The sequence below is a fragment of the Pan troglodytes genome, chromosome 1 (genome assembly GCF_028858775.2).
Source record: "Pan troglodytes isolate AG18354 chromosome 1, NHGRI_mPanTro3-v2.0_pri, whole genome shotgun sequence".
Lineage (NCBI taxonomy): Eukaryota > Metazoa > Chordata > Mammalia > Primates > Hominidae > Pan > Pan troglodytes.
The window spans coordinates 69937606-69957703 of NC_072398.2; the positions used below are offsets into that span (position 1 = coordinate 69937606).

General features: G+C 42.2%; 1 protein-coding gene across 5 annotated transcripts in view; it reads left to right on the plus strand.

The window, feature by feature from the left end:
• The window catches only part of ABL2 (ABL proto-oncogene 2, non-receptor tyrosine kinase), a 130135-nt gene that overhangs the window by 46128 nt on the left and 63909 nt on the right, over window positions 1–20098 (plus strand). The window lies entirely within an intron of this gene.

The following is a 20098-nucleotide window of genomic DNA, read 5'->3' on the forward strand; positions in this document are numbered from 1 at the left end:
AAAAGCAAGAATTATCTTTTTTTGTTAGATTGTTGCTTTGTGATTAATTGACCTGAATTGAGTGCTTTCTGCATACATAGAAAGATGCACTCTTTTTGTTGAGAAGGTTAACAGCCTTGTGATTGTCTTCCTTTAAGTGAAAATCAACCTGTACTTTCTAGGGATACATATTTATCTAAACTTTCTAATGTTGTTGTTGTTGTTGTTGTTATAAATTTAAGTGGTACAAGTACAGTTTTGTTATGTTGTGGTGAAGTCTGGGCTTTTAGTGGAACCATCACCTGAATAATGTAAGTTGTACGCATTAAGTAATTTCTCATCCCTCACCTCCCGCCCCACCCACTGAGTCTCCAGTGTCCTATTCTACACTCTGTGTCCATGTGTACACATTATTTAGCTTCCACTTGTGAGAACATGCAGTTCTCTATTTGGGAGGCTGAGTAGGAGATCATTTGAGCCCAGGAGATCGAGGCTGCAGTGAGCCGTGATCTTGCCACTGCACTCTGGCCTGGGTGACAGAGTGAGACACTGTCTCAAAAACAAAAACAAAAAACTTAGCTATTTGTTAAATCAAGAGCCCCAGTGATTCTTACCAGCAATACTATGACAATCCACTTCCAGTTTTCTGTACCTCAAAAAAAATGCTGATATCCTAAAATATTCCTAATATCCTAAAATATTCCATAAATCAGATATCCTACAAAGCCAAACTGGTCCTTCTTGTTAAAATTAATAAGATTCTATAAGCTGTTAACCAAAAAAGGTTCCACTAACACTCCATACTTAACTCTCCTAAATAAATTTAAATATACAAAATGTTAATTCAAATCAAAATAATAATAAACACAACCATAAAGCTAGCAATTAAGATTAAAAGGTTTATGAATGTCTATCAAAGGATAAAGAAAATGTGATATCTGTATACAATGGAATACTATTCAGCTATAAAAATGAATGAAATCATGTCTTTTTGTGGCAGCGTGGATGGAACTGGAAGCCATTATCTTAAGTGAAACAACTCAGAAACAGAAAGTCAAATACGCTGGAAGATCTTCTCTGATTACTTTAATTTTCTAAGCCAGGTCATTGGCTTAGTAAGAAAGGAAGCTATTAGGAGTTTGAAAAGAGAGGAGAGCATATAATTGTCTAGAAAGTGGGAAAGTGAATGGACTAGAGAAATACAGTACGATCACCAGACAGTGTTAAGGGCTCATTTGAGGCTAAAGGTTCTGAGTTAAAAGTGAGGCCAGTCAGCTTGGTTTTGTGCTTTTTTTTCTCCAGCCACCTTCACTTTAGGAGTAGGAGAGTAGTTGAATTGACCCAGCTTGTGGTTCTGCAAAGTGAGTATGTCGAAGTGAGAGAGGAGCAAGTGATTATAATGATGGACCATGGAACTTAAGCTGGTAAGGAGAGAAGAGAGGACTTCACAGGGTAAGAAACAGTAAAAAGATAGTTTGAAGATAGGCGGGGTGTGGTGGCTCACACCTGTAATTCCCAGCACTTTGGGAGGCTGAGGCAGGCGGGTCACGAGGTCAGGAGATCAAGACCATCCTGGCCAACATGGTGAAACCCTGTCTTTACTAAAAATACAAAAAAAAAAAAAAAAAAAAAATAGCCGGGCCTGGTGACACGTGCCTATAGTCCCAGCTACTCAGGAGGTTGAGGCAGGATAATTGCTTGAACCTGGGAGGCAGAAGTTGCAGTGAGCCGAGATCATGCCATTGCATTCCAGCCGGGGCAATAGAGTGAGACTCTGTCTCAAAAATAAAAATAAAATAAAAATTAAAAAAAGATAGTTCAAAGATAGCGATCAGTAGATGGGAGATCTGGTGGGGTCACAAGATTATATGAATTCGTGTATTAGAAAGAATGAGCTGGAAATATAAAACACGGTATTCAAAAAGAGTTGCATGAAATTGAGATTATTGACAGGGTGCATTAGAGTGTGCTGAGTTAGGGTTACATTTAGCTCTTTGCTTTTCACAGCAGCACCATGATATAGATAGTGTAAGCATCATTAAGCATGTTTCATAAATGAGAAAACTGAAGCTCAGCGAGGTTGGGCAGTTTTCCCAAGGTCACAAAGCTGCTGATAGGCTAGTTATTTAGGACTCAGATCCCATTACTCTGATTCTCAATACTCACTCCTCTACCATACATATCAGTTTTCTGAAAGTTAGTAACTTATTTCCCTATCTTTGCACCTAGATTGCAATCTCAAGTTGAAACTTTTGACAAATATACATTACCAAAATTATTTTCCTCTTCAGAAATCTTCAGACTCTAATCTTAGGGCAATGTTGGAGGGGTTTACTGCCACTATTTTTACCTAGCTGATCTTATTGAAAACACACATATATTAGAGGCTTAAATATGATAGTTTTGTTTAAACTCCGTTTCATAATGGGGCTTAAGGTGGGTGGAAGATGGAACAAGAAGGAATGTACTGTTCTTTCAGCAGCATGCCTGGACAGACAGCTGTACTGTTAGAATGTGTCCAAATCCATGTGCGTTCTTTTTGGTGGCAGTTTGCACCATTGCAAGTCTAAAGGATAGTTGGTTATTGGATATTGTCCATTTGGGATATGATTCTCTTCTTTCCCCCAATGAAATAATTATCACGCTTTTTGCATTTTTGCACATTTAGCTTTGTGGTAGGGGGCGGACTTGGAAGAATTCTTTAAATGTGAAGGAAGAATGGGGGAATTATTATTAAGTATACTCTGAACTGATCTTTATCATTTTAAATGACAGAATAGAAAAATGTTTCACCTAAATTTCAGATGGTTTTTTCTTTTAAAAATTATTTTAAATTGTGATAAAATAAACACAACATAAAATTTACTTTGTTATCAGATGTTTTAATATCCTCTATTATTTTGTTGGTATAATGTTCTGTTTAAAATATGAATAGTTCCCTGGAGGTGACCCTTATGCACCTTGGCCACAGGAACTCTCTTTCTTCTCTGTTACTTTTCTGTTTCCTACCTGCTACTGGTACTGGACCTTTTTATTCCACTAGTGAAGTCTGATGATAGAACATGGGGGTAGAGAGGTGGTAGGCCTTAGCAGCAGAGTCTCATGCAGTATCTGTGAAACATGGGGCATATCAGCTCCTTCCTCTCCTCCAGAACCTTCGTGGCAGCTCCTCAGAGGGAACATATAAGAAAGCCTGAGTCAGGGTATACACAACTCTGATCTTATTGCTTCCTTGCTTACCAGCTTTTATTGATTTCTTACCATCTTCAGAGTGAGGTCCAAACTCCTTAACAGAGCATCCAAAGCTTTCATAATTTGGTGCATTTCCAATCTCATACATGCTCCTGAGGCTGTAGTCATACTAAAGTACAGGTAGGCCTGTAAATATAGCCTGTCCTTGGCATACAGTAGGTGGTCCAGAAGTATTTCCCCCCCCCCTTTTTTTTTTTTTAAGACAGGGTCTCACTCTGTCACCCAGGCTGGAGTGCAGTACCCAGGCTGGAGTGCATGGCTCACTGCAGCCTCAACCTCCCTAGGCTCAAGTGATCCTCCCACCTCAGCCTCCCAGGTAGCTTGGATGACAGGCGTGTGCCACCAACACCTGGCTAATTTTTTTTTTTTTTTTTTTGTATTTTTAGTAGAGACAGGGTTTCGCCATGTTGTGCAGGCTGGTCTTGAACCCCTGACCTCAAGCCATCCCCCTGCCTCGCCCTTCCAAAGTCCTGGGATTACAAGCATGAGCCACTATGCCCAGCCAAGACATATTTCTTGAATGAAAGAATATAGTATTAATATATATCACAGTTGTACTATTTTACATGCTAACTTGCTTTTATTCAGTGGCTAACTCTTGAGTTTCCTTTAAGACTCAGGCCAAGAGTCCTCTTTCAAGAGGACTTCTCTGCGTTTTGTGTATCCTAGTAGACACTCTTGCTCTATGATACCAAAAACATTCAGGCCATATCTCTGTATTATAATAGCTGATTTACTTTTTTGTTTTTCCCGTATTAGTACATGAGGTTCTTGAGGGCCAGGGACCATGTCTTATTTTTACCTTAGTACCCCCTAACTCTGGGCCTGTTCTTCCTAGGTACTTTCTATTACAAAAAAAAACCCTTTAAGATAGCTGTTGCTCTTGTTTCCTAATATTTATATTATATAATGTTATATATTGAATATCTCGGCTTTTACATTTTATTTTTTTGCCTTTTCAAGGTCAAAATTGCTTAGACACTTGACTTGTGAAATAATCAGTATTCCAATGAGTATAAATCATGACAGTCATAATTAGTATAATGTGATTGCCTATTATGGGATTGGGACGTTGGGTAGGAAGCTTAGAATTGCAGAGTTAATCCTCATGTGGAGGAATTATCTGAGCACTTTAAATAATTGGACAACATTATATAAGCCTTACCCTTCTAGGTCTGAGTTTTGCACATTTTAAACTGGTGACTCATTAAATTGTATTCCTGCTTAGGATGTAACTGTTGTTAATGTAGTTGTGTTTCCTAATTTCCACTGTTTTATCAATGCTCCTTTTCTTTTATACTCTGACGTCAAAAGTTATGTAATCTGGGTATTCCTCAGATTTAATGACTTGGTCAGTGGGTATTAACATTATTTGTTCCTATAAGAAGGCTTTATTTTAGATGTTCTTCCTTTTCTTGAGACAGGGTCTTGCTCTGTTGCCCAGGCTGGAGTGCAGTGGTGTGATCATGGCTCCTCAACTCACTGCAACCTCCACATCCCGGGTTCAAGCAATTCTCCTACTTCAGCCTCCTGAGTAGCTGGGATTACAGGCACCCCCCCAGCCCACCACACTCAGCTAATTTTTGTATTTTTAGTAGAGGCGGGGTTTCACCATGTTGGCCAGACTTGTCTTGAACTCCTGGCCTCAAGTGATCCACCTGCCTTGGCCTCCCAAAGTGCTGGAATTACAGGCATGAGCCACCATGCCCGCCCGATGTTCTTACTTTTTAAAGTCCAGATCTTGATACTTTTGCCATAAGTTTTTATTCTCTCTGTTCCTAATTTTAGTTATAAGGTCATTTAGTTGAAACAGTGGACGAGGAAACTATAAGCTTACTAAAAATGCCTTGGGTTTCTGGAGCACGAATCTGCATACTCTAAAGATTTCTTACACAAATAATTTTTTTTTTTTTTTTTTTTTTTTTTTGAGGTAGAGTCTTGCTCTGTCACCCAGTCTGGAATGCAGTGGCGGGATCTCGGCTCACTGCAACCTCTGCCTTCTGGGTTCAAGCAAGCAATCCTCTTACCTTAGCCTCTCAAGTAGCTGGGACTGCAGGTGCATGCCACCACACCCAGCTAATTGTTGTATTTTTAGTGCAGACAGGGTTCCACCATGTTGACCAGGCTGGTCTGGAACTCTTTACGTCAAGTGATCTATCCGCCTCAGCCTCCCAAAGTGCTGGGATTACAAGCATGAGCTACTGTACCTGGTCACTACAAGCTTTAATATAGTTGTTACTTTCAGTAGAATTTTGGCATGTTGGAACTTGAACCTTTTATTTCCAAAATTTGTGTATTCCATTTTATGTAATTATATCCCTGCAGAAATATTAGTATAGGCATATTTACATAGCACCTTAAATACATAGCAGAATGTTTTATACATACAATGAGTAGGGAGACCAGAGTCTTGGATCCCGTATTGTGGGTATTCTATTAGAAGTCTATGATGCCCAAATGGACCATAATTCATTACGGAAAAGAAATTTTAATAGCAATTTTTCCCTTGGTTACTGATGACTGAGGTATGAGAAGTTCTTATTCTCCAACCAAAAAGCTACTTTTATACTGGTTTCATAACCTCTTAATACATAGTCTAACTTTGCAGAAAAGGACTGTCCACTTTTTATTCTTAAATATTTTAAAAGTTGATTTTAGCACCTGTGGTTTCCCAGATAGTCCCTGAAATACTAGATTTACAAAAGAGGTAACTGTTTTACCACCCCCAATTAAATGAATTAATTGTTATCAAATTAAATGAATTAATTGTGGTTAAATCCCAGGTTCCTTAATCTACTGTTTCTTGAAGTTTTGTTGGATAAGGAAGGAAACAGTAGTAACAACTGACTGCCCTTCTGAATTCTGCTGTTAGTCCTAGGGCAAGATGCTCCCAGAAACAATCTCCCTGAGGATGACTGTAGTTGGAGGGGGATGGTATGCCACGACTATTCTTGGAACTTGACTTGGCTGTTTCTGTGCCTCTTTGGCAGAGGCCAGAAGGGCTGGGTTGAATCTCGGGGCATCTATGGAATAATCAGGATGCTTAGTGTAGCAGCCTGGCTTGCAACTAGGGTTCAGTGGTCTTGACAGTGTTTGTTGGCTTGTTTTTTTGTTTATTTCTCACATTGTTTTTAATCCCTGTTCTTCTTGTCAGAAATAGGAACCTGCTCCTCACTTGCTCATCTCTCCTAGGCTAGGGTGTTAAATTAAGTCTTTCTCTTCTATTGATTCATTCACTCTCTTAAGTGTTGGACATCAAAAGCGAGGTTTTGTTTCAAAAAAAAAAGGGTACCTCTTTATAGTTTTCTTAGGATAAGAAAATGTAACAACACTTGGCCGTGTGTGTTGGCTCATGCCTATAATCCCAGCACTTTGGGAGGCCGAGGTGGGCAGATCACCTGAGGTCAGGAGTTCGAGACCAGCCTGACCAACATGGCAAAACCCCATCTCTACTAAAAATACAAAAATTAGCCAAGCATGGTGGCGGGCACCTGTAATCCCAGCTACTTGGGAGGCTGAGGCAGGAGAATTTCTTGAACCTGTGAGGCGGAGGTTGCAGTGAGCCAAGATGGCACCTCTGCCCTCCAGCCTGGGTGACAGAATGAGAATCTGTCTGAAAAAAAAAAAAAAGAATGTGTAACAACACTAAAAACAAATGCTGACTGCTGCTAATAAAAGCCTTATTATTTTTGTTTTCTTGAATAGCACTTGAATATGCCAGATATTTGCCTTCAGCTCCCAAAGTGAGATAATCTTAAATAGAACTTTATAACAGCCTTTTATGCATATAGTTAAAAAGGAGTGATTGATTTTGATCAATTTCTTAGAAACTTTTAAAACATTTTTTGTGGGTACATCGTGTGTATATTATGGGGTATATAGGATATTTTAATACAGGAATACAATGTATAATAGAGTATCCTATTAAACATTGGGAAAATGGGGTATCTGTCACCTCAAGCATTTATTCTTTGTGTTGAAAACAATCCAGTTATACTCTTAGTTATTTCAAAATGTATGGTTAAATTATTATTAACTAGAGTCACCCTGTTGTGCTATCAAATACTAGATATTATTTATTCTATTTTTCTGTACCCATTAACCATCCCCACCCTCCCACCGCCCCCACTAACGAACTCGTGACTGTAGAGACTGTGGTAAGAATGTGTCTACTTGGCCAGGTATGGTGTCTCACACTTGTAATCCCAGCACTTTGGGAGGCCGAGGCAGGCGGGTCACTTGAGGTCAGGAGTTGAGACTAGCCTGGCCAACATGGTGAAAACCCGTGTCTACTAAAAATACAAAAATTAGCCAGGCATGGTGGCACACACCTGTAATCCCAGCTACTTGGGAGGCTGAGGCAGGAGAATTGCTTGAGCCCGGGAGACAGAGGTTGTAGTGAGCCAAGATTGTACCACTGTACTCCAGCCTGGCCGACAGAAGGAGCCCTCGTACACCCCTCCTCAAAAAAAAAAAAAAAAAAAAAAAAAAGAAGAAGAATGTGTCTACTTGTCTAGCAGTCTAGCATGCAGTCTTCTTTGTTAATTTGCTTCATCATTCCCTTTCATCAGCCGTTAGTCTCACTGCCTAGGGCATGAGCTCACATCCTCATTTATTAGACTTACAAGACAGTGGCATGCCAGACAGTAGTAAAACCTCCCTGGGATGTCTGTCTGCTAAGAGACTAAAATTAAGAGCTAGATATTTTCTCCCTTAAGGACATCCATTTAAGGAGAGTGGTTCCCCCACTATCCTACCCCGAAAGTAGCTCATTTATTTCATTTAGGTAACTTCAGACTTGTCTGTTGTAATATTCTAATTAAGTCTTCAGATGTTAACTAAGCTTTTATTATTGTGAAACATTCTTGGCAATGGAAGTCTGGTCTCTGCCAGTTCCAAGTGACTGGTGGTGGCTTTTCTGTTCTGGGCAGGGCAGGGAACAGAGGACCCATTCAAGGGGACCAGGGAAAAGGGTAAAGGAGCTAGCTGAACAACTGTCAGCCTGGTCTAACATCTTGCCCCTCTTTATTTTCTTTCTCTGGCATTGACATCCTATTGCTATTGTGGCTATGTTTGGTACCTTACCCATTTCTGCTAAAAACATAACTAACTCATCTTTTCTCCTGTTTTTGAAATAAAAAGTGCTCTAAGAAATTTCAGCTGGGCATAGTGGCTCATGCCTGTAATCCTAGTACTTTGGGAGGATGAAGCAAAAGCATTGCTTGAGGCCAGGAGTTCAGGATCAGCCTGGGCAACATAGCAAGACCTAGTCTGTATTTTAAAATATTATTTTTTTAAAAAAAAACTAAAAATTCCATGGGGGAAAGACACTAAAAGATCAGGGGATAAGCACCCTTTTATATTTCTCTACTTTCTCCTTTTTGCTTAGAACCAATAGAATTATTATTATTATTATTATTATTTTTTGAGACAGAGTCTCTGCTCTGTCACCCAGGCTGGAGTGCAGTGGCACGATCTGGCCTCACTGCAACCTCCACCTCCCAGGTTCAAGTGATTCTCCTGCGTCAGCCTTCTGAGTACCTGGGATTACAGGTGCGTGCCAACACTTTGAGGTCTCAAACTCCTGACCTCAAGTGATCAGCCCACCTCAACCTCCCAAAGGGCTGGGATTATAGGTGTAAGCCACTGTGCTCAGCCCCAATAGAAAATTTGAGGAGTATAAAAAAGTTGTAGAAGGTTTTAAGACTGCGCCTGGGCTGAAGTAATATGAAGTAGTAGTCATTCATATATACATACATACATATATATACATATATATGTATATATATGTATACACACACATATATATATTTCAAAGTATTAGCCTCCCGAGTAGCCGGGATTACAGGCATGTGCCACCACGCCCAGCTAATTTTTTGTAGTTTTAGTAGAGATGGAGTTTCTCCATGTTGGTCAGGCTGGTCTCGAACTCCCGACCTCAGGTGGTCTGCCTGCCTTGGCCTCCCCAAGTGCTGGGATTACAGGTGTGAGCCACCAGGCCCCAGCCTTACCAGTATATTTGAAACCTTTTTTTTTTTTTTTTTTTGGAGACAGAGTCTTGCTCTTTCGCCCAGGCTGGAGTGCAGTGGCACGATCTCGGCTCACTGCAGCCTCCGCCTCCTGGGTTCAAGTGATTCTTCTGCCTCAGCCTCCTGAGTAGCTGGGACTACATGCACACACCACCACGCCCAGCTACTTTTTGTATTTTTAGTAGAGACAGAGTTTCACCATGTTGGTGAGGATGGTCTTGATCTCCTGACCTTGTGATCCGCCCACCTCGGCCTCCCAAAATGCTGGGATTAAAGGCGTGAGCCACCGCACCCGGCCAGAAACCATTTTCTTTTTCTTGCAAGTAACAATATCATACTTCAGGGTTTTCTTGAGAAGGTAGGTGGCATTGTAATTATTCCTTTAAAAAATTTTTATGTTTTGCTTTTATATAGTCACATCCAGTCAGTGTTCAAATCTCATTCTTTTTAAGCTTTTTAAATTAATATCCAGGTAAGATGTACACATCACAATGATACATTTAATAATTGATATAATACTTAATAATATGTCCAATGGAATTGATCCATTATCTTAAGTCTCTTTTGATCTGTAGATTCTCTGCCTAAAATAATTAGCTTGGTATTGTTTGGGGCAAAGTAAATTATTATTCTAAAAACCTATTAAAAGCCTTTCTGGCTGGGCATGGTGGCTCTCACTTGTAATCCCAGCACTTTGGGAGGCCAAGGTGGGCGGATCACAAGGTCAGGAGATCGAGACTATCCTGGCCAACATGGTGAAACCCCCTCTCTACCAAAAATACAAAAGTTAGCTGGGCGTGGCGGCACGTGCCTGTAATCCCAGCTACTAGAGAGGCTGAGGCAGGAGAATTGCTTGAACCAGGGAGATGGAGGTTGCAGTGAGCTGAGATCGTGCCATTGCACTCCAGCTTGGTGACAGAGCAAGATTCCGTCTCAAAAAAAAAAAAAAAAAAAAAAAATTACAGCCTTTCTAACTTTAATGTTTGTGGCTATGTTATTCTAATTGTATGAGCTATTTCCTAAAACATACTTTCAAAATACTTCTTGATAGTTTTGGAAGAATGTATGTGGAATGAAGACTTTTCTGTTAACTTACGTTTTTTTTCTGTTGTTGTTTTTTTTTTTTGAGGCCGAGTTTCACTCTTGTCGCCCAGGCTGGAGTGCAATGGCACGATCTCCGCTCACTGCAACCTCCACCTCCCGGCTTCCAGTGATTCTCCTGCCTAAGCCTCCTGGGTAGCTGGGACTACAGGCGCCCACCACCAAGCCCAGCTAATTTTTGTATTTTTAGTAAAGACAGTGTTTTGCCATATTGGCCAGGCTAGTCTCGAACTCCTGGCCTCAAGTGATCCGTCCGCCTCAGCCTCTCAAAGTGCTGGGATTACAAGCGTGAGCCACTGTGCCTGGCCGAACTTATGATTTTTAATAGTTTATAAATACTCAGGGCTTACTGTATCTATATTTTACAGTGCAAAGTACCACATAATATTCTGGGTGGACATTTGTCTAACCCTGTTAATTTAGTATCTTAAGAGATTTGCCGCTTTTAGGCCATATGTATTTATAAGAGGGATAGAATAGGCTTTCTTGCATAATTTGAGGAATATCAGCAGTGTCTCCTTGCCTTCTTGTTAATGCCTAAAATTCTCTTTTCGAGGGAAATTGCTTTTATTTTAACTCTGTATCCTATGAAGATATAAATATTTCTATGGTCAGGGAGATTGAGAACCATTTTTTCTATATTAACATCTTAGTACAAGTTATTTATCAGATTATCTTTACATTCTAAGGCTCTAGAGCACAGACCTTGCCCTGGATGAATAAACACCCTCAACCTTTAGCTCCTGTGTAGGTAAAATAAATTGAATTCATTCTCTTTCTCCTGTTACCGCTCAGCAATCAAAGATAAAGTCACTTCAGTCTTTAGATTGAAAAAGACTGACTTGGGACAGTGTGCATGCACATACACATTTGCGTATGTGTATATACAGAGAGTGGTAGAGGTATCATGAAGGGTTAATAGATAGTAGGACAAATTCAGCAAGAGATCAGTAAAGGAGGGTGCCTGCCAATCAAGGCCTACTTTATTATTATAATTTATTTATTTATTTATTTTTATTGATCATTCTTGGGTGTTTCTCACAGAGGGGGATTTGGCAGGGTCATAGGACAATAGTGGAGGGAGGGTCAGCAGATAAACAAGTGAACAAAGGTCTCTGGTTTTCCTATGCAGAGGACCCTGTGGCCTTCCGCAGTGTTTGTGTCCCTGGGTACTTGAGATTAGGGAGTGGTGATGACTCTTAACGAGCATGCTGCCTTCAAGCATCTGTTTAACAAAGCACATCTTGCACCACTCTTAATCCATTTAACCCTGAGTGGACACAGCACATGTTTCAGAGAGCACAGGGTTGGGGGTAGGGTCACCGATCAACAGGATCACAAGGCAGAAGAATTTTTCTTAGTACAGAACAAAATGAAAAGTCTCCCGTGTCTACCTCTTTCTACACAGACATGGCAACCATCCGATTTCTCAATCCTTTCCCCGCCTTTCTCCCCTTTGTATTCCACAAAACCGCCATTGTCATCATGGCCCGGTCTCAATGAGCTGTTGGGTACACCTCCCAGACAGGGTGGTGGCTGGGCAGAGGGGCTCCTCACTTCCCAGTAGGGGTGGCCAGGCAGAGGCGCCCCTCACCTCCTGGACCGGGTGGCTGGCCGGGCGGGGGGCTGACCCCCCCACCTCCCTCCCGGACGGGGCGGCTGGCTGGGCAGAGGGGCTCCTCACTTCCCAGTAGGGGCGGCCGGGCAGAGGCGCCCCTCACCTCCCGGACGGGGCGGCTGGCCGGGCGGGGGGCTGACCCCCCACCTCCCTCCTGGACGGGGTGGCTGGCCGGGCGGGGGGCTGACCCCCCCACCTCCTTCCCGGACGGGGCAGCTGGCCGGGCAGAGGGGCTCCTCACTTCCAAGTAGGGGTGGCCAGGCAGAGGCGCCCCTCACCTCCCAGACGGGGTGACTGGCCGGGCGGGGGGCTGACCCCCCCACCTCCCTCCCGGACGGGGCGGCTGGCCGGGCGGGGGGCTGACCCCCCCCACCTCCCTCCCGGACGGTGCAGCTGGCCTGGCGGGGGCTGACCCCCACCTCCCTCCCGGATGGGGTGGCTGCCGGGCAGAGACGCTCCTCACTTCCCAGACGGGGTGGCTGCCGGGCGGAGGGGCTCCTCACTTCTCATATGGGGCGGTTGCCAGGCGGAGGGTCTCCTCACTTCTCAGATGGGGCGGCTGGGCAGAGACGCTCCTCACCTCCTAGACGGGGTCGCGGCCGGGTAGAGGCGCTCCTCACATCCCAGACGGGGCGGCGGGGCAGAGGCGCTCCCCACATCTCAGACGATGGGCGGCCGGGCAGAGACACTCCTCACTTCCTAGATGGGATGGCGGCCGGGAAGAGGCGCTCCTCACTTCCTAGGTGGGATGGCGGCCGGGCAGAGACGCTCCTCACTTTCCAGACTGGGTAGCCAGGCAGAGGGGCTCCTCATGTCCCAGACGATGGGCGGCCAGGCAGAGACGCTCCTCACTTCCCAGACGGGGTGGCGGCCGGGCAGAGGCTGCAATCTCGGCACTTTGGGAGGCCAAGGCAGGCGGCTGGGAGGTGGAGGTTGTAGCGAGCCGAGATCACGCCACTGCACTCCAGCCTGGGCACCATTGAGCACTGAGTGAACCAGACTCCGTCTGCAATCCCGGCACCTTGGGAGGCCGAGGCTGGCGGATCACTCACAGTTAGGAGCTGGAGACCAGCCCGGCCAACACAGCGAAACCCCGTCTCCACCAAAAAAATACGAAAACCAGTCAGGCGTGGTGGCGCGTGCCTGCAATCGCAGGCACTCGGCAGGCTGAGGCAGGAGAATCAGGCAGGGAGGCTGCAGTGAGCCGAGATGGCAGCAGTACAGTCCAGCTTCCGCTCGGCATCAGTGGGAGACCGTGGAAAGAGAGGGAGAGGGAGACCGTGGGGAGAGGGAGAGGGGGGAGAGGGAAAGGGAGAGGGAGAGGGGGGAGAGGGAGAGGGCGAGAAATTTTAAGGCCTACTTTATAATCTTCCCTAGGACAAGACCTAATTAAGGAATTTCCTTTTCTTTATGTAGCATATACCAACTTTTAATTCTAGTCTTTGCTATTTGAAAATGCTGATAATCTGTTATTTAAGATGTTTAAAGTGAATTTATTTGCTTTGTACTTTGCCATGAATTATTTTGGGCTCTAGCTCTGTGACTACCTTCAGTAAGGACAGATGTATTTATTTGTGGTATACATTGGGATTTTTTCCATTTTTTCCCCCTTTTGTTCTTGGGGAAATATTCTAATAAATAAGAAACGCCTTTGACCAATGGTTAAATGGTGGTTAGTTTGAGTTTTTTCTCCCATCAATGATTTTATTCTTTTTCAAAAATGAAGAAATAAATTAGGCAAGAGTTTCCTGGATACATGAAAACATGGACATGAAAAGTCAGGCTAGTCATGGTGGCTCATGTCTGTAATCCCAGCACTGGGAGGCCAAGGTGGGAGGATTGCTTGAGGCAAAGGGTTTGGACAACAGAGTGAGACCCCATCTCTACAAAAACATAAAATAGTTAGCTGGGCATGGTGGCAAGTGCCTATAGTCCCAACTACTTGGGAGGCTGGGGCGGGAGGATTGCTGGAGCCTTGGAGTTTGAGGCTGCAGTAAGCCATGATCATGCCACTGTACTCCAACCTGAGCTATGATGGTGCCACTGCACTGAAGCTGGGTGACAGTGAGACCCTGTGTCTTTAAAAGTCATTCTTTGAGGTTTCACAGAGTTCCTTACAGAATTTTATTTATATTTTTTAATACCTACATGTAGCATAATTAATTACATACTATAATTTATTTCATAACAGTGTAAAATGAACTTGTTCTAGCGAAATCTCTAATGTAGATATTAAGCTCCTTGAAAGTAGAGTCTCTGTGTCTTTTGGTTTTGTATTCCCATTAGTATCTAGCTAACAGTAAAATCCTACTATAAGTGGGGTATAAAATCTGGCATATTGTTATTAATAGGTTAGTAAAATCATCAGTGTGATTTTGCACAGACGGCCAATAGTTATAAAGGCAATCACCAGTCATATCAGAACTGCAGCCTCCTGGTAAGAATAGTTGCTCAGAGTTTTTTCAGTGAATGAGGATTTCTGTTTTTATTAATTATGCTAATACAGATTATTTAAGTTCCCACTTTTCATTTAATTCTAAATACAACTACGTTGGGGATTATTATTATTTTTTTAAGAAAGGTATTATTGCCAGATGAGGTGGCTCACGCCTGTAATCCCAACACTTTGGTCAGGAGTTTGAGGGTAGCCTGGCCAACATGGTGAAACCCTGTCTCTACTAAAAAATACAAAAATTAGGCTGAGCGCAGTGGCTCCTGCCTGTAATCCCAGCATTTTGGGAGGCCGAGGCGGGCAGATCACCTGAGGTCAGGAGTTTGAGACCAGACTGGCCAACATGGTGAAACCCTGTCTCTACTAAAAATACAAAAATTAGCCAGGCATGGTGGCAGGCACCTGTAATCCCAGCTACTCGGGAGGCTGAAGCAGGAGAATTGCTTGAACCCTGGAGGTGGAGGTTGCGGTGACCTGAGATCGTGCCACTGCACTCCAGCGGGGTGACAGAGCGAGACTCCCTCTCAAAATAAATAAATAAATACAAATACAAAAATTAGCTGGGCATGGTGACGTGGGCCTGTAATCCGAGCTACTCGGGAAGCTGAGGCAGGGGAATCGCTTTAACACAGGAGGCAGAGGTTGCAGTGAGCCTAGATTGCGCTACTGCACTCCAGCCTGGGTGACAGAATAAGAGTTTTACTCAAAAAAAAAAAAAGTATTCTTTAATGTTTGGTCACAATGACTAAAATAATCTTCCTTTGTTACCAGGTTGCCATAGTTTGATTATGTCCCCCAAAGCTTGCATGTTGGAAACGTAATTGCTATTGAAAAAGTAGTAGGAGGTGGGATCTTTTTAAGAGGTAATTAGGTCATGAGGGCTTCACCCTCATGAATGGATTAATCTCATTATCATGGGGGAGTGGGTTAGTTATTTCAGAAGTTGGCTCCAGATAAAAGGATGAGTACTGTTGAGTATGCTTTCTCACCATATGATGCCTCCTTCCATGGGATGACCTTCACCAGATGTTGGTGCTATGCCCTTGGACTCCTAGTCTCTAGAACTGTGAGCCAAATAAACGTGTTTTGTTGTTGTTGTTGTTGTTGTTGTTTTTTGAGACAGAATCTGTCACCCAGGCTGGAGTGCAGTGTGGTGATGATAGCTTACTGCAGCCTTAAAATCATGGACTCAAGCTCCTGCCACCTCAGCCTCCCGAGTAGCTGGGACTATAGGCACATGTAACTCTGCCCAGCCAATTTTTTAATGTTTTATAGAGATCTCACTTTTTTGTTGTTCAGGCTGGTCTTAAACTTCTGGCCTCAACTCAGCCTCCCAAAATATTGAGATTACAAGCATGAGTCATTGTGTCAGCCCTACATTCTTTAAAAATTACCCAATCTGTGGCATTATGTTATTGCAGTGAAAATGGATAAAGACATAGGCTTTTCTATAGAGTTGGATAGAATTAAAATGTTGTTCTTAAATAATTCAACAAGAACTACCTCAGGTTATTTCCTGTATTTGACTTTCCCCACTTATGTTTCTCATACCTGTTTAATGTCTCTTAGTCTTTTTTTTTTTTTTATTTTGAGCTGGAGTCTTGCTCTGTCGCCCAGGCTAGAGTGCAGTGGTTCAATCTTGGCTCACTGCAAGCTCTGCCTCCCGGGTTCATGCTATTCTCCTGCCTCAGCCTCCCAAGTAGCTGGGACTGCAGGCGCCCACCACCGCGCCCAGCTAATTTTTTGTATTTTTTGTAGAGACCGGGTTTCACTGTGTTAGCCAGGATGGTCTCTATCTCCTGACCTTGTGATCCGCCCGCCTCGGCCTCCCAAAGTGCTGGCATTACAGGCGTGAGCCACCGCACCCGGCCAGTCTCTTAGTCTTCAACTGTTATTGTTTCTCATAGTGGTGGTATGCCTGGTGAAAGACTATTAAAACCCCATTTTTGGGCAAAAGGGTTTACTCCTGTTTGTGTTACACTGATATTTCATTTCTATTTTATGGTTTTCATTTCTAACTCTCAACTCTCTGAATTAGGCAAGCAGAAAATGGGAGAAAATTCTAATTCTGGGGTCTTTTAACACTCTCCAATATTACTAACCATTCTGTCTAAAGATGCAGGTAGTGTCCAGATGAAATTAGACTATATCATCCTCTGGATATTGTGGAGAAATGCAAGTCTTGACTGCAAGGCACTGTGAGTTGCTTATCGGATATTTTTGGCATTATTTATATTAGTAAATGAACTAGAATTTCATTGAAAATTTAAAGCCTTAGAAATTGGACTATGAAGCCATGCTAGTTAGTGTCATATAGCAGTGTCCTTATTACTTTTTTGTTCACATACTTCCTAAAAAAATTTCTGAAAGCTGTGTATGTGGGAAGAGGATGTGACTCTAAAGGGATAGCACAAGGGGCATGTATCTACTCTGTGTCCTGTACAAGCAGGTGGTGAGTCCATAAATCTGTTCATGTATTAAAATTCATAGAACTGTACACAAAAAGAAAATAGCTATCTACTCTGTTGCACATGCTTTGCAAGAGCATCTAAGAGCTTTGGGTGACATCTAAAACCTTTTTCACTACAAGTTTTAAAAAGTGCTAATTCTATCATTTTTGGTGTGTTATAAATACAGTCAGTCCTTCACATCTCCAGGTTCTGCATCTTGGTTGGATTCAGCCAAGCACAGATTGAGAATATTTGAGGGAAAAAAAACAATAAAAAATATACAATGGAAAAAAAAATAACAAATACAGTATAACAACTATTTATGTAGAATTTACATTGTATTAGATATTATCAGTAATCTAGAGATGACTAAAAGTATACCAGAAGATGTGCATAGGTTATGTGCAAATACCATGCTGTTTTATATAAAGGACTTAAAGATCTGTGGATTTTGGTATCTGCTAGGGGTCCCTGTGGAAACCGTGGGACAACTGTAATGTCATTTTAAAATGGAACTGCATCAGCATTATTTTAAATGTATCCAGGAACCTAATATTGCAGGAATTTGTTATTACCATTATCTATTTAAAAATATACATGAACAAGCTCTTCTTTAACAGCTGAATTTGTAACTTATCTCTGTTTTTATTTGGATTTGTATTTCTCTTTTAATTTTTTGTTGTTGTTGTTTGTTTGTTTTTGAGATGGAGTCTTGCTGTGTCACCCAGGCTGGAGTGCAGTGGCACGATCTCGGCTCATTGCCCGCCTCCCGGGTTAAAGTTTCTCCTGCCTCAGTCTCCTGAGTAGCTGGGATTACTGGTGCCTGCCACCACACCCTGCAGAGTTTTGTATTTTTTAGTAGAGACTGAGTTTTGCCATGTTGGCCAGGCTGGTCTCGAACTCTTGGCCTCAAGTGATCTGCCCACCTTGGTGCCCAGCCCGTATTTCTGTTTTTAAAAAAATGTTTAATTGCTACATATTTTTACATTTATTGGGTATATGTGATTATTTGTTACATGCATAGAATGAGTAATGGTTAAGTCAGAGTATTTGGGGTGTCCATCACCTTGGGTATTTATCATTTCTATGTGTTGGGAACATTTCATATCCTCTCTTCTAGCTACCTAGAAATGTAAAATACGTTGTTTCTAACTATAGTCACTCTACTCTGTTAATGAACATTAGAACTTACTGCACTCTGTTAATGAACATTAGAATTTTTAATCTTCTTACAGTTGTTTATACCCATTAATCTCTCTTCATTCCCACCTCCCACTCTTTTCAGCCATCTATAATTTTATACTCTCGCTCCATGAGATCAACTGTCACATAAAAGCGAGAACATGTGGTATTTGTCTTTTTGTGCCTGGCTTATTTCACTTAACATAAAGACCCTCAGTTCCATCCGTGTTGCTGCAGATGACATGATTTCATTCTTTTTTTATGGCCAAATAGATTTCCCTTGTGTATATGTGGTATATACACCACATTTTCTCTATCCATTTGTTGATTTATAGACACTTAGGTTAATTCCATATCTTTCCTATTGTGTATAATGCTGAAACAAACGTGAATGCAGGTAGTCTTTTGATATACTAATTTCTTTTCCTTTGGATTAATACCTAGTAGTGGGATTGCAGGATCGTGTGGTAGTTCTATTTTTAATTTTTTGAGAAATCTCCAACTGTTTTTCATAGTAGCTGTACTAATTTACATTCCCACCAACAGCATATGAGATTTCCCTTTTCTCTGCATTCTTACCAGCATCTGTTATTTTTTGTCTTTTTAATAGCAGCCATTCCAAGTGGGGTAACATAATATCTCATTGTGGTTTTGATTTGCATTTCCCTGATGGTTAGTGATACAGAACATTTTTTCTTTTTTTTTTTTTTTTTTGAGATGAAGTCTTGTTCTGTCACCAAGGCTGGAGTGCAGCGATGTGATCTCAGCTCCCTGCAACCTCTGCCTTACAGGTTCAAGCGATTCTCCTCCCTCAGCCTCCAGAGTAGCTGGGATTACAGGCAGGCACCATCATGCCCAGCTAATTTTTGTATTTTTAGTAGAGACGGGGTTTCACCATGTTGGTCAGGCTGGTCTCGAACTCCTGACCTCGTGATCCACCCACCTTGGCCTCCCAAAGTGCTGGGATTACAGGCGTGAGCCACCGCGCCCTGCCAGGAACATTTTTTCATATACCTGTTAGCTATTTGAGAAATGTCTATCCATGTCCTTTTTCCACTTGTTAAATGAGTTTGCTTTTCTTTTTTTTTTTTTTAGTATTGAGTTGAATTCTTTGTATATTCTGAGTATTAGTTCCTTATAAGATGAATAGTTTGCAAATATTTTCTCCCATTAAACAGGTTGTCACTTAACTCTTGATTGTTCCCTTTGCTGTGCAGAAGCTTTTTTTGGCTTAATATAGCTCCATTTGTCTGTTTTTGTTTTTGCTATCTGTGTTTTTGAGGTCTTAGCCATAAAATCTTTGCCTAGATCAATGTCCTGAAGCATTTTTCCTATGTTTTCTTCTAGTTGTTTTCTAGTGTCAGGTCTGACGTTTAAAAGTCTTGAATCTGGGCCAGGTGTGGTGGCTCACGCCTGTAATCCCAGCACTTAGGGAGGCCGAGGCGGGCAGATCACCTGAGGTCAGGAGTTCGAGACCAATCTGGCCAACATGGTAAAACCCCGTCTCTACTATGAATACAAAAAATTAGCTGGGCGTGGTAGCATGTGCCTGTAATCCCAGCTACTTGGGAGGCTGAGGCAAGAGAATCGCTGGAACCTAGGAGGCAGAGGTTGCAGTGAGCCAAGGTCGCGCCACGACACTCCAGCCTGGGCAACAAGAGCGAAACTCCGTCTGGAAAAAAAAAAAATAAAGTCTTGTATCTGGCTGGGATTATATACTGAGGTAGAACATCATGATTTAGCTATTATCTCAATGATCTAGTGTGTGTTTTTGTTATTTCCCTGGCATAACTGTCCCCTCCCCCATAATCCAGAAAAGTAAAAGTATTTATTTATCTAGAAGAAGCACTCTTGTAAATTGTTACTGTTATGTTAATGGCTTCTCAATGCCAACAAAATAAATCTGAACTTCATAGTGTGACATTCAAGGCCGTCTAAGATCTGGTCCTTGCTTACCTCTCCTACTTTAATATTCTTAGCACATCATTTCATGCACACATACTATCTCTGCACAAAAAGCAAATGGAAAATCTGG